This window comes from Colossoma macropomum, unplaced genomic scaffold, assembly GCF_904425465.1.
Source record: "Colossoma macropomum unplaced genomic scaffold, Colossoma_macropomum, whole genome shotgun sequence".
NCBI classification, from domain to species: domain Eukaryota; kingdom Metazoa; phylum Chordata; class Actinopteri; order Characiformes; family Serrasalmidae; genus Colossoma; species Colossoma macropomum.
Genome location: NW_023494803.1, coordinates 6,658,069 through 6,672,644, shown reverse-complemented (window position 1 = coordinate 6,672,644; position 14,576 = coordinate 6,658,069). Strand labels below are relative to the sequence as shown.

The 14,576-nt window shown below is 37.8% G+C and overlaps 1 long non-coding RNA gene across 3 annotated transcripts; it reads right to left on the bottom strand.

The window, feature by feature from the left end:
- Positions 1-7,492: 7,492 nt before the first annotated feature.
- On the bottom strand, positions 7,493-14,349 carry LOC118823716. 3 transcript variants are annotated; one of them, XR_005008551.1, is made up of 3 exons: positions 14,154-14,349; positions 8,308-8,463; positions 7,493-8,212 (listed from the first exon to the last, which is right to left on the bottom strand). It is a non-coding gene; the product is annotated as an uncharacterized LOC118823716 (long non-coding RNA). The 3 variants fall into 3 exon arrangements; XR_005008550.1 differs by lacking the exon at positions 14,154-14,349 and adding an exon at positions 10,128-10,379; XR_005008549.1 differs by lacking the exon at positions 14,154-14,349 and adding an exon at positions 9,701-9,771.
- Between the last annotated feature and the right edge of the window lie 227 nt (positions 14,350-14,576).

Sequence of the window (14,576 nt, the reverse complement as noted above, 5' to 3'; positions counted from 1 at the left end):
CAGTAATTTTACTAAGTTGCTAACAGGTGGTCATAACGCTATATGGTAACATTACTTACTTACGTAGTGACAACCTCATCCAGACAACCTAACAACGACACCTTTTGACAATGTCGCTGCTTTGAAAGAAAGCAGACAATGTTGTGACAATAGTGTGTTTGCTGGATTTTGAGTTCTCTTTGAATCCTCTTTCAACGTGAAAACAAGAAGATTATTATAACTGCTAAAATAGGGGAAATGGGGGTGATGACTGAATCAATGGGAGCAGCCGTTGGGGGCTGTGATGGGTTGCATTCTCATGTCTTTCCATTGTTGGCTCTTCTGCAACATTGCCTTTGCATATAAAATCACTGAAACTTGTTAGAACCCCAAACTAAAGCAATATTTTTAAAGGACTGGAAACGTCTAAGCGTCCAGCATAAGCTACACTAAAAGAGATACTCAGTGCTGCCCTGCTTGTGAACGTGGTCGGGTATTTTGGGATGCCTTAACTGAGAGATATTTGGTAAAGAGGACGAGTTCAATCATTTTGTTCATTTAAAAGCCTTTTTTAATTTACACGTTATTACCTTTATGTTTTACGTTTCACTTTGCCTGATCATTTTAGGTTGAAATTGTATTGATTGGTTTATTATCTTGATTTTACATTTCTTAATCAAATCTTAATTGCTCTCTAAATTCCTTTGCCATTTGTTTGTCTGGCTGTTATTTTAATTTGTTTATGTAGTTTTAGTTTATTGGTGTTGGTACTGTGTGATTTGGGGAGACCCAACTAGTGGGTGGAATGGAATATGACTAAACTGGAAAGAAAAACGTTAAAAATTCCAATAAATAAATAAACAAAATGTATAATGTGGGCTTTGTTCTTAGTGTGCTGTCCAACAAATATGCTAGGCCGAATAGATCAGTTTCCAAGTAACCATAGTCGCAAAATCTGTGCTTTACTTCAGGATGGACATGAAGCACCATTCAAACTGTCACACTAATGACAATGAAACAAGTTACTTGTCTCATATCCCTCTTTTTGAACTTTACATATCTCCTCTATTGAAATATTTTGAGTTGTAAAAAAAATAACACAACAGAAACAACAAAAGAAAAAACAGAACGAGACACAAGAATGAGATTAAAAAACAGAACATTAGTCCATCAACATACAGTGCGCTGCTGCTCCCTGCTGGACTGCAGAGGTGTTACAGCTCCACACAGAGGATCTGACCTGCTCACTGCTTCATGAGATTTTCTAGTTTTACACAAAAGGCCAGATAACTGGACGAGTGACGCTAGAGGGCGCTCCCGAGTGAGCCCAAAATGAATGGGAGCATTTGAGCAAAATCATAGTTTATAAATGCTTAAACATTTTTAATATAAAAGAACACATTTATTTCCTGAACACAGAACAGCATAAATCATTTTGACACAGCTGTTATATTTTTAAGAGCTTTTAAACTCGAGTTACAGGATTTTAAAACAGCCTTGCGTATGTTCATGATGTCAGTGAACGCAAACAGCCAATGAGCTGCTCTGCTCGCTAACCAATCAACACTCAGTAGCAGATACTAAAACAGTGTGTTAGGTCATAAGAGACAGTGTGTTTGGTATTATGGAACAAGATGTGATGTAATGTGGGACTGTGTGTTAGGCCATAAGAGACAGTGTGTAAGGTATTATGGGACAGTATGTGACGTAATATGGGACAGTGTGTTCAGTCATAAGAGACTGTGTTAAGTATTTCAGTTACACTATATTGCCAAAAATATTCAGTCACCCATCCAAATTATTGAATTCAAGTGTTCCCGTCACTTCCGTGGCCACAGGTGTATAAAACCAAGCACCTAGGCATGCAGACTGTTCTACAAACATTAGTGAAAGAATGGGTCGCTCTCAGGAGCTCAGTGAATTCCAGCGTGGTACCGTGATAGGATGCCTCTGCAATAAGTCCAGTCGTGAAATTGCCTCGCTACTAAATATTCCACAGTCAACTGTCAGTGGAATTATAACAAAGTGGAAGCGATTGGGAACGACAGCAACTCAGCCACGAAGTGGTCAGCCACGTAAAATGACAGAGCAGGGTCAGTGGATGCTGAGGCGCATAGTGCGCAGAGGTCGCCAACTTTCTGCTGAGTCAATCAATACAAACCTCCAAACTTCATGTGGCCTTCAGATCAGCTCAAGAACAGCGTAGAGAGCTTCATGGAATGGGTTTCCATGGCCGAACAGCTAAAACCAAGCCTCGCATCATATTAAACCCTATGGATTAAGAATGGGATGTCACGTAAGTTCATATGCCTGTGAAGGCAGCCGAGCGAATATTTTTGGCAATAGAGAGTATATAAAACCATAAAGTGGTCATACCTCCATCTTTAATACCTCCACCAGGGGGCAGCAGTGCACTTCAGGAAACACCAGAGTAGATCATTTTAGACCTACAGCTTTAAATGAATATGTATTATAAGGTAATCTGTGATTGGCTGTAGTCAAATTGAATAATATGGAGTGTTTAAGTGGAATTTTGTGCCACAAAGATTTCAAAACGGCAGTTAGAGGCAGTGTAAGAATATTTTACAACTATTTTAGGCACTCCTAGCTAATTATATAGCTAGCATATCTCATAGCATACTATCTTACTTAGCACAGACTGTAATAACATAAAATAAAATATGGGATATTCAACTGAGTTAATGGATTTTGTATGTTTTGTCATATATGTTATTATATAGCATATTTTAATGTAGAAACTTTGTAGGCATCATTTAAGCATCATGTGAGTATGTGATTAGCACTGCTACAATAATGCTAATTTCCAGCCAGTTATGGGATTCAGTCTCTATGGGATTTTTAAAGCATGTTAGCACCAAAAATACAGTACAACAGTTCATAAATAAGCATTACAGTGGGCACATTGTAAATTTACACTGTGAATTACAGTAATTGGCTGTTAACTATGTCTAATTTACTATATTACTAATACAGCACATTATTACTGCTGAAGTTTCTTCTTCTTATCATTATGATCATTACTGCGACAGTTTAAAAGGTACATTAATAGATTCTTTGACTTAACCAAATGAAATCATGCCCAGGCTGAAGTAAAGTAGATTTCTCAACTTGATTACAACTACAAATCACAGACCAATAAAAGTCTATAGCATATTTGTTAGAGAGCACATCAAAAACAAAGGCCATATGTCACTTTTTATACAACAGTTTGGCCACACAAGCTGATAGGTTGAGAGATGTGAGATCTGTGCTGTTATTTCACCATAATATCATGGTTTTTTCACACTGTATCACTCCGCTAAAACACTGTTGCTAAGCAACAATTTGACAGCTGTAGGAGACGCTCGAGCCATTTGAACGTTTTTACTTCTTACTTTGCCACAAACAGAAAATGGACACTTTTAAGATCACATTTGACCGACAGCCGATTTGGTCAGACTCTGAAGATGAGACGACACTAAACTCCCAAACTGTCATCACCACTGAGCAGCTTTTCAGTCGGCAGCTGTGACAGAAGAACAGCTAAACAACCTGGAATCAGCCAGAAATGAACCCAATACCATTCAACAAACGTGTAGTCTGATCTTCAGACCAAATCAGACTGAGCCATAATTAATTTATTACTTTATTTATTTAACTCGTGTATAAAATCAATAGAATACAAGAGGGAGTGTGTTATCGGTATAACATCACAGCTGTGATGATCTATGGTGACCAAATCACAGCCGTGATGTTATTTCGCGATAACACACTCCCTCTGTGTTCTACTGCTTAAATAAAACACTCATTATGGATTTATTCATTTATGCATTTGTTTCAGTACTTAGCCTATTCCTTTACGTTCTCCTGCTTTTGCTTGACCATTATTTTCAGTAATTTCTCAAAAAGAAATGATAAATTTATCTTTTCGTTCTTTTGAAAAAAATGTTATCAATCAAATAATTAGCACAAGCCAGACCGCCTCCTGAATCAGCTTCTGAAATGCAGCAGAGAGAATCTCTTAGGTTTCAGGTGTTAGTCTGCAGATGTCGGTTAGTTGCAGTTTGCAGATGTCGGTTAGCTGCTCAGCTTAGTTGCTCCCCCGCAATCAGACCTCCAGCAACAGCACCTAACAATTTACACACAGAGTTCAGAGCTCAGAGTTTAAAATGAAGTTCAGGGTTTCAGTGATTTTATATGTAAACATACACACAGCTGAAAAAACCTCCAGAGCCACCAATATACCACCCAACTGCTTTACACAGAAAATTTAAATCTTAAGCAAAATATTGGCAAGGAGGTTGAAGAACCTTCTACCAGATTTAGTGGGACAGGAACAGAACAGTTTTATGTGCGGCCGTCAATGTTTCCACAATGTCAGAACAGTGCTTAACATAGTACATCTTAAGGGGTTTTAGACACTGCCATTCTGTCTTTAGATGCTGAAAAGGCTTCTGACAGGGTGGAGTGGCCAAATCTTTTCGAAGTTCAGAAGATTTGGATTTGGTGAAGCTTTTTGTAAATGGTTAAAGATTCTTTATATTCTTCCATTTGCTAAAATATTGACTATAAGCATGGTTTCTATAAGCATTAACATTCAAAGACATTGTTCGCTGTCATCCATTTTATTCATTTTGATTCTCAAACCATTAGCCACAGCAGTAAGATTGCATACCAATATACTGGGCATATTGGGCAGATCAGACTACTGAACATCCCTTTATGCAGATGATATCATATTTTACCTGTCGAACTCTATTCCATCTTTACTACAACTTCTGACACTCTTTAAGAAATTTTCAAGTTACAAAATAAATCAATCTAAGTCATCCATCCTGCTATTAAATAATTATGAAAGATGAAACACATCATGGGTTCCATCAGATTTTAATACTACAGATACTTTCACTTTCACAAATTAAAATCAAAACAGGCATTGATGATATTTCAGAGTCAACTGTCAACCTCTTCTAGACTTTATTTCTAAATCCATTGAAAGATGCACAAACTTACCGCTCTCACTAATAGCCCGTATACGTAAATTTAAAATGAACGTACTGCTTAAAATTCTATACTTATTTCAAAATATTCCACTCCGCCCTCCACATTCTTTCTTTATAACCCTTAGAAAGCTCCTCAAACATTTTATTTGGAATAATAAAGGAGCCAGTGTCTGCTTATTGTTACTTTACTTACCATACAACATGAGTGGGCTCCGCTTTCCCAATGTGCAGTAGTACTACTGGGCAGCACAATTACCAGCAACTATATATTACTACTCTCCTGAATTTATGTCCACTTCACTGGAAATCGAATGTCTTTCTATTAGGCCAAAACTATCTTTCAATTTATACCTCGATTCAATGGACATTTAAACTCTTTAAGAAACACAAACATTTATTTTTTCACAACCCCTTCATAATAAATATGATCATGTATGAAGTGACGTACATAAATACCTAGACAAAACAATCACTATATCTGGCTCCACACTAATTTGTGGAAATTTAAACCTGCCAGGTTACATTTAGGATTTAAAATTTGGAATGAAAAAGGGTGCAAAAAGATCTGTACAAAGAAAGATCTATGCAAAGAAAATGTGCTAGTGTCTTTCTCAGAAATTTCAACCAAGTTCGGCATTTCAAAAACCATTTTTTAAATACTTACAACTGAGAGGTTTCATCTCATCCTATCAAGGCTTTCAGAAGCACAGTTACGAACAATGTCCTTTCTAGAGGAAATAATATCAAAATCTCCCCTGTCTAAAGGACTAGTATCATCATTTTATAATGCAGGGTGATGCAAAAAGATTAATCTGATACCAAAATGCTTTTTTTCACTTGTAAGTCATTACATAACAGTGCAGGAAACTGTAAATGGTTTAATTGAGCATAAAGTTTATTATGTAATTTTACAGGTGCTCAATATGAACCTCCTCCAGCTGTACGGACATCAACGCCATAGTCAAATTCATCCTGTACTTGACTGAGCATGTCGGGTGTCGCTGTACTCATGGCTCTTACAGTGCGATTTCGGGCATCAATTTGTCCTTTTGTTTGTCGATGGAAAAAGTAACATATACAGCCCCATTTCCAAAAAAGTTGGGATGCTGTGCAATGTAAATAAAAACAAAATGCAATGATATGCATGAGTTTTCCTGTTCCACCTTAAATGGTGCAGCAGTCTCTTTCTGGTGCTTGAAGCTGCACCATTTAACATAGAACAGGAAAATAAGAAGCTAACGTTTTGTGTAAGAAGGTGTTAATGCTAATCTATTATCAATATCTACACGGATTAAGGAGTGGCATAACTTACCGCTACAAAGCGTTAACCATCTACTACATAAAGTTAAGATCCCCTGAATAGACTGTTAAATTAAATAAGCTTAATATAAAACCAGAGGAAAAACAATCACATCAACAGGTTCTCTGTGCCTCACCAACCACATAAACATCACACAAACAATACGCATCACACAAGCGTGAGTGTGGATTGCTGTGTGCCCTCCATTATATAATCCTATCCCACTTTCTGAGAGCAATATTCTTAAAATAATTTTGGACAGTATCTTTCTTAAACTGTCACTCTGTAATGGTACTGAACGCAGTCCAGCAGTGATGTTGACCGCCCTAAAACGGCGGCGCGGTTTACGTGTCTGGCTGGACCCAACGCATATGTATATATGTATGTAAATCTATGCTCAGGACCACAACCTATCAGTATGGTAGGAAGTGGCCAGGTCTTCATAAACTGGCTCTGGTAGTATCACCAGACACAGTGCATTTGGAGACTGAACACTGGTGTAGGGGAGGTGCATGCAGGCCACACACTACAAACCAAGTATTTCTACATTTCTGTCCCTCCAGCGCTGGAAGGAGTGTCGCCACAGAAGACGTTACGTCCCAACCATAGGCTCAGGTCTAGGAGGAGGGAGGGACAGTAACAAGAGGATAGAGCGCAATAAAGGGGTTCAGAGATCCTTAAAATGCAAATAAAAAGTTTTAACAGTTTTATTATACAGACCAACGAACCAAACATGCAAAGAAGTTAAGCTATGAACAAGATACTATAGAAAAGATTGTACTGTCTGACTGGGCAATCTACCCAGGAGGGACTACAGACAGTACCAAAAAAAAGAAATCAACAAAACCAGCTACTCTAAGCTACAAGCTAAACAGCTCTATCTGCCACCCCATGCTAAGCTAACAAAACATACAAGGAGTGGTACCTGCCTCTAATCTAGTTAGTGTGTTTAGACAGTAAAAATACCAACTGATGTAAATGTAGGTATTTGTGTACAGAATGAGAGAGAGAATGAGAGACAAAGAGAAAGAATGAAAGTAAGATAGAGGACATGGAGCAAATGTCACAAGGAAGAAGAACTGTGCAAAATATACTTATGTTTTCTAGTAAATTTTAAGCGCTGCAAGTCCGTCAGTGCTCGACACCTGAAAAACAAAATCCAGTAAGAGTTGTACAGAGAAAAACACCCATATCTGCTAATCAGGGCAAATTCAATTTATTAATCATTTTCCATAATTTTATACATGTGTGTCTTTGTCAACTGCAGTGTACTTATTGTGTCCTGTAAAGTTTACACAGTGTAATAAAGGTATTATACATTGTTTATTTGTTTGTTCACAAATCAGAATTCAAAAAATCCAAAATTAAAGTAAAAAAAAATAGAGAAACAGAATGCCATGTGACAAAAATATCAATTTGTGATGTTTTTTTTTCCTGTGTTACTATGATGAGTGGAGGATATCTGAAATTTTGTCTATTCATGACCATATTTGTTGGAGAGCACATTAAGAACAATAGTTCAAACAAGTAACCCAAAACCACTAGTAACAGATTTCATTTCTTCTTTTTTTCACTTTATTTGCTTTTTGCCCCAAGATAGAAATGAATTATCTTCTGACAGACTGCATTTGCTTTGATATTCACACTATTTCTTTATTGTATCCTTCACACTCTTATGCTTTTTTCTTGATCAACATCTTCAGTGAACGATCAAAAAAAGATCTGATGAAATCCACTACCATGTCCTTTAACTTTGTATCTCCCAAAAGCATCGCAATCAAGACATCCACAGCCCAGCAGACCAGCTCCTTAAGCAACTGCCAAAGCCCAGCACAAAGGGTTGTTTCAGGTGTTTGCTCCTTGCGGACATTGGTTAGACGTTTAGAACTCTTGCTCAGGCAAGTTCCCAACTCAGCTCCTGCAGCAACACCTAACAATTTAGAGACACGGCTAAGTTCAGGGTTCTAATGAGACCAACTGATTTTGTACACAAACAAACAAATGCCAAAAGACTGTGTTGCATACCTGCTGCTAATCCACATGGGCCACCAAGAGCCATCCCAAGAGCAGCGCCGACCGCGCTGCCTTGGCAATGTCTGTCTCCACTACCTAATTCTTCATTTGCTGCCAATGCGTTTAAGATTTGCATGATTTCAGTCATGAATGATGCCATTGTCCTACCTGTGAAAACAGGGTCATGTTAAATTACACACATTTTTTTTCCTCAACTGAAATTAGTTAGGAATTAATGCAGCTGCTTCAGTATGACATAATGGTATTTTCACTGACACAGTAAAAAAGAAAAAAAAGGTTAAATGCATATGTGTAACAGTATTTACAGAAACATGATGTAAATTCCCAGAAACAATCATCTTTATTCCACAGACATTTGCATTCATTTTAATGGCTGTGACTGTTATTATTGTGGTAAAATATGTCAGAATATGTCAGTGAAAAAACTGAATTACAGTTAAAGGCAGCATTTGTAAGAAATCAAATGACTGGAATTTTACAGATTTTTGCCATCATTGAGAAAACATACTTTATTACTAATGAACAGGTTTTGTTTGGCAGCTATACTATTGGACTTTTTAGTGTTTTTTTACAGAGGTTTTTACAGTGTATCACTGGACAGCTCAGTGTACTTGGAGGAGATTGTGCTCTTTACCTAACATGTTGGGTAACCCGTGTATTGAGATCAGGGGCATAGCACCAAAATTTGGGCCCCAGAAAAAAGTAGTGAACTTCACTGAGGTAAGAACACAAAACACTGTGTGTTACAGTAACTCTTAATAAAATGCTTACTTGCTGCATTGAATCAAATACTGCTTCTTTATCAACTTGTACTTGTTATGAATGACTGCTTATTAGCTAATTGCTAGTTAGCAAGCTAACTTACTTTACTGCAACATATTTACTGTTTGGCACTTTTGGCTTTAGGCTCACTTGTTTACTGAAAGAAACTTATCAGCAGTTGTCTGCCCTTTTTAGCTTTCTCTCTTGCTCTCTGTGCTCTTTGCACTTCTGAAATCCTGATTTTGGTTGTGGTTTCAAAGTTGGCTGCTTCACTGCTTGCTCTTTAGTCAGGTTTCCTGTTTACAGACATTAGTAAGTGTGTGTGCAGCCAGGGGCAAAACCTCTTTGATAACACAAGATTGTAATGCTAGTTAAGTGTTGTAGTCATTGTATGTTCCACATTTTTTGTAAATTCTTGTTGACTCAATAATAAAATGACATTTCTGGGTTGTATCTGTTTGTCTTTCATCTGCATATTAATGTAGCATTATGTAAAACGCTAACAACAGTTTACTCTCAGTGTCAGCAAGTCATCAGGTCTAAATTTGCTAATCCAGAGCTATCCAGATCCAAAAAACCCTTATAGCTTGCTGACATGTCCTATGAATTTTACCCAGCATACCTGGTTTAGTTGTTTATTGAGCCTGTCAGTCCTCTCCTTATCTGACAAAATCAGGAGCATGATGGTACAACGGGTGCTCATTGGAAGGTTGTATACTAGATGGTTAACTAGTAAATATGACTCTGTTTGGATGTTTGTTCATAGAAACGCCCACTACACAGAGAAAGACAGCATGAAGATCCAGAGAATACAATCCAGCTTTTTCTTTGTTGTATTAAAAAAATCCATGCAAGTCTTGTAAATTTGTGCATCATTTAAAATCAAGTCAAGTCAAGGGCTTATTATCATTTCAGCTATATATAAGTACAAAGTGAAACGAAACAACATTCCTCCAGGACCATGATGCAACACAGGAAGACAAATACAAAACAATACAATATACACAGTGTAGACAATACAGTACAATAAATAAATATGAAAAACTTACAATAAATACAGAACAGGACACAGGCAGTACACAGTACTGAGAGTATGTGGAATCCAGTGGAATATTCCATTTTACACTCAACACTGACCCATAACTCTGCTTTCTTCTTTATTTTTGGATGAATCATCTCACACAACCAAATCTGTAGGTGACCTCTCCCTTGAGCAAACTGAAACTAAATATATTTATAATGTGTTGTGTTAAATCTCAGAGAATATAAAGTATCATAAACGCAGATCACCGATGCTTTAGTCATCCAGATACTGTCTAAACAGTGCACAACACACTTCTCTGTATGCAGCTAAAATAAGACTTCACATCACTTGTAGTAAAGAGAAGAGCTTCATTTAAGATTACTACAAATCCCAGTTCTTTCATTTATTCCATTCATTGAATAAGTTTCAAACTGAGTAAACGTTTTTTGTTTTTTTGGAGAGAAAAAAACTACTACTACTGTACAGACTCTGCTTTCGCTCATTTCTCTGTTATTTTAGTCTTTTTCTGGTTTTAATTGTGCTCTTGTGTTTTACTGCTAACAGAATCATTCAGAATAAAATAAATAGATCAGAATAAAACTCTCCACCTGATGTGAGTAGTAGCATTTACACTGAAAAAATATCACACTTTTAACATGAAAGCTTGTTCTGAATACTGAATTATGAACCTCTGAATGTACGGCAATGCCTTATAAAGGTCTTCTTACCTTTCCTGGTTTTGTTGGTCTGTGAAGACGTTTCCTGTAACAGACAGCTCTTAAACTAATCTCAGAAAAACTCTGGTTTCCTGTTAGATGGACTGGTACAAAGAGGCTGTTGTGTGCGGTACCTACATGGAAAGTAACAAACGCCTGACAAGTCTTAGCGTTAATGGTCCTTTCGCTGTGCTTGATGTTTAATTATTTATTTTTTTGCTACATGTACTGCATAAGCTCCTTGCACCAACACACCTTATCAAAAATGAAAAAAAAAATAAAAAACAGGCACTGATGCATCAGTGTGGACAGAGTTGACTGAAAAATCTGTCATGACCAAAACAACCATAACAGCATAACCGAAACTCTTGCAAATGTTTAAATAGTGCCTGTTTCAGCAATGACAATTGAAGCTGATTTTGAAGAAAACGCAAACATGCTAGCCAGGACATGCCTAGCAAACACAGCTTTGAACAGTTGTACACACACACAAAATCATAATATTGTAGCGATTTGCTACTGGCTGTGGATGTGCAGCAGGTGTTGCCATGCAGAGTGCCATGGCACGGGCCTCACAGGAGCATCGTGGTCACTGTAAGCCAGATACTTTCAATTGCAAATACTTCGACTGTACAGACATTAGTAAGCAGCTGTGGTTGACCGAGTAATTGTATTCCTGGAGGGTAGGCACTGTAAGTTTGTATGTGTATCATGCTCCCCTGTTAAGCTGGCCTGTGTTTTGTGTTAAGGTTGGTGCAGGCAGCAGGTCTCCCCTACTGGACATTAATTAAAAAGCACTCATTCAAAGCACTGTGTTTCCTTCTTCTTCTGTGATAATACCTCATTGTATGTACCTCATGGTGAACCCAGTGGCATAATGGCAGAGAAGACCGAACAGCAAGTGAAGAACAACAGTCAAGACATAATACTACATACAACAAGGCTGGAGGATGGCGGTCAGCGGCAAGAGCCTGCTGGCGAGGGAAGACCCTATGGTGGGGCTGTCGTAAGGGGGCTTGGAGGCACGGCCTGCGCAGTGCAGCACAGCTGGAGGCCAGAAATGGTGCGGCAAGACAAGATGGCATGCCCACTGACTCTGTTTACATCAGATCAAGCAATAAGATATTATTTAACTAGTTATAGATTAAAGGCAGAGCTGGCCCAAGCCTTTTCTTAAGCAGAATTTGATTTGACTGCCTCAGCACCACCAATACTACTGACTGCTGTCAGTGCTTGATCATCCACATACTGTAAATCTCACACACCCATTATCAATTTTATTAGTTGTAGTTGTGCAGCTTACATCATACCAGTGTAAGCTTGGCATGTTTTTACCCTTCTGTGGTTTTTAATCTGAAAAGGTAGCAAACTCACAAGAGTGGTCCGGTGTTCCACTTCAGTATTCAAAATAATACAGTGCTAAGTGGCATACTGAACATGGTGTCTTAAAAAGTAAGAAAACAATAAACCTGCAGACAATACTTTGACTTTAAAGTTGACATGATCTTGTTTGGTAAAGCTTGTTTCTTTCCTATTGGGTCTTGGCTCTATCTATGTGTATACTGGGTGTTTCTTTCTGTTTGTTTTACTCACCATTAACATGTGTTCATTCCACCCAGGCCACCTTTTCCTCAGGCGTTTGTTTTTCTTATATGCTTTGCTCAGGCATCTGACCTTGTGTTGTTGGCTAAAAGGGCGAGTTATCATTCTCTTTGCTGCTGAGTGTGAGTCTGTGCTTGCGGGTGACCACGTTTACAGTAAGGGTTTATCCTTCAACGTTTGGCTCAGTGGTCAGTATCATTTAATCAGAAAGTTTCTTAATTACCTGATGAAATGTGTAATTAAATTGGGGCTTTAGGTTTGACTAACTCAAAACATTAAATTGAAATAATTAGAAATTACGTTAATCTAATGTATAGAGCACTGCATCACATTTTCTCCACTAAAAGCGCACTCATAAAAACATGTTATTAAATTTTCTTGCTCTAGAGGGCATGTGATCATAATTTTGGCATGACGGGGCACCCAAGAGGGCACTGCCTCTCATTTTTGCCACTCTAGAAGGCGTTTTAGTGATGCTTTTTCAGCAATGCTTATATTCCCAATGTTTTTCCTTTTGTCCTTTGCTTGATACCATCACTGATGGCTGGCTAACAGTGCAGAGCACTAAATGACTGGTTAAATGAATGAAATCGATGTGGTTTTTTTGTTATTATTTTGAAACATATTACATATTCTTGTATGAGGACATAAAGGAGACATCACAGGGAAGAAGAGCGGTACATCATAGCTATAACGATTTCTGGTAAATCTTTAAGCATTGCAGGGCCATCAGCCCTCAACACCTGAATCAAATAATCCAGAAATGCACTGTAAAAAATCCAACTCGCTAAATATTAGGCAAATGTAAAAAATACAGTTGGTAACTAGATGCTAAATGATTTAAAATCTTGTATCAGACTAATGTTTATGTTATCTTTTTTTTCTATTCATTTTGCTGCTTAAGGCTTAACCAAATTGCTGGTTTGTTTTTCTTAGTACTCAACAGTTCTCCTATCTGTAGGACAGATTATATTTCTGTTTCTTACCATTTAAAATAAACATATTGCGTCACTCATACACTGTAAAAAATGGTTCGTCAGTTCATCCTAAAACAAATACTTCATGTGGTAGCAAGCAATTGATTTAGTTTTATTCAGCTCAAAAAGTTACATTGGCTATGTTTACATGCGAAGATTGAACACGCCAATCCGATTGAATACATTCCGATTAGAGATTCAGGCTGAGATGTTTATATGCACATTATACTCAACAATGAATGATGAAAATCTCCGTTTACATGCACAGTACATGTAATCCGATCCAAAATTACGCGCATGCGTGGACTACAATTTAGTGTAAACGTTACTATGACAACAAGCACCTTGTGAGTCCAGTCAGAGTGAGTCGAGCAGAGGAATGTTTCCTGAGTTCACAGCTGGTGTGCTTGTGTTTTTAGTTGCTTTAAAATTATGGCAGACTCAGGAAAACGTAGTTCACATGTTCTTTTCAAAGAAGGGGCGAGAGGAAGACGTCATGTCCTGCAACATTCTGAGACACATAAACTGGATGCCAATCCCACCACCGATGACACGAAACCTCTGGATGAAAGTGCACAGTAAAGACTGGTGGGAGAGAGTCGTACTGAAGGAATTCACCGGTTTTGAGTGGAAGCAAAATTTTCGAATGACACGGCAGTCATTTATGATTTTATGCGACTTAATGTCAGATTATATGACCCCCGCAGAACATACCGTAAGAACCCCTATACCAGTAATAATGCGTGTTGCTGTTACCTTGTACAAGCTAGGCTCTTGCGCCGAGTATCGCGTTATCTCCAACCAGTTTGGCATCCACAAAAGCACCGTCAAGAAATTTGTGTATCTGTTCTGCAAAGGAATGGTACAGTCGCCAATTAAACAACTTATAAAGGTTCCAAATGAAGAAGAAGCTTTGGAGCTGGCTCGCAGATTTGAAGCCATTTCCCATATACCTCAGATTATGGGCCTAATCGATGGAACACACATTCCAGCACAGATGGGTACAAAGATTTTGTAAATAGAAAAGGCTGGCCCTCTGACGTGCTTCAAGGAGTAGTTGATGACAAAGGCTGGTAAGTCAATTTCACAGCATAATTTTAATTACATTTAAATAAACATTTATTTATTTACACTTTTATTTTAAAGTTGTTGCAGTTACAGAAAACTTAAATCAGAGTC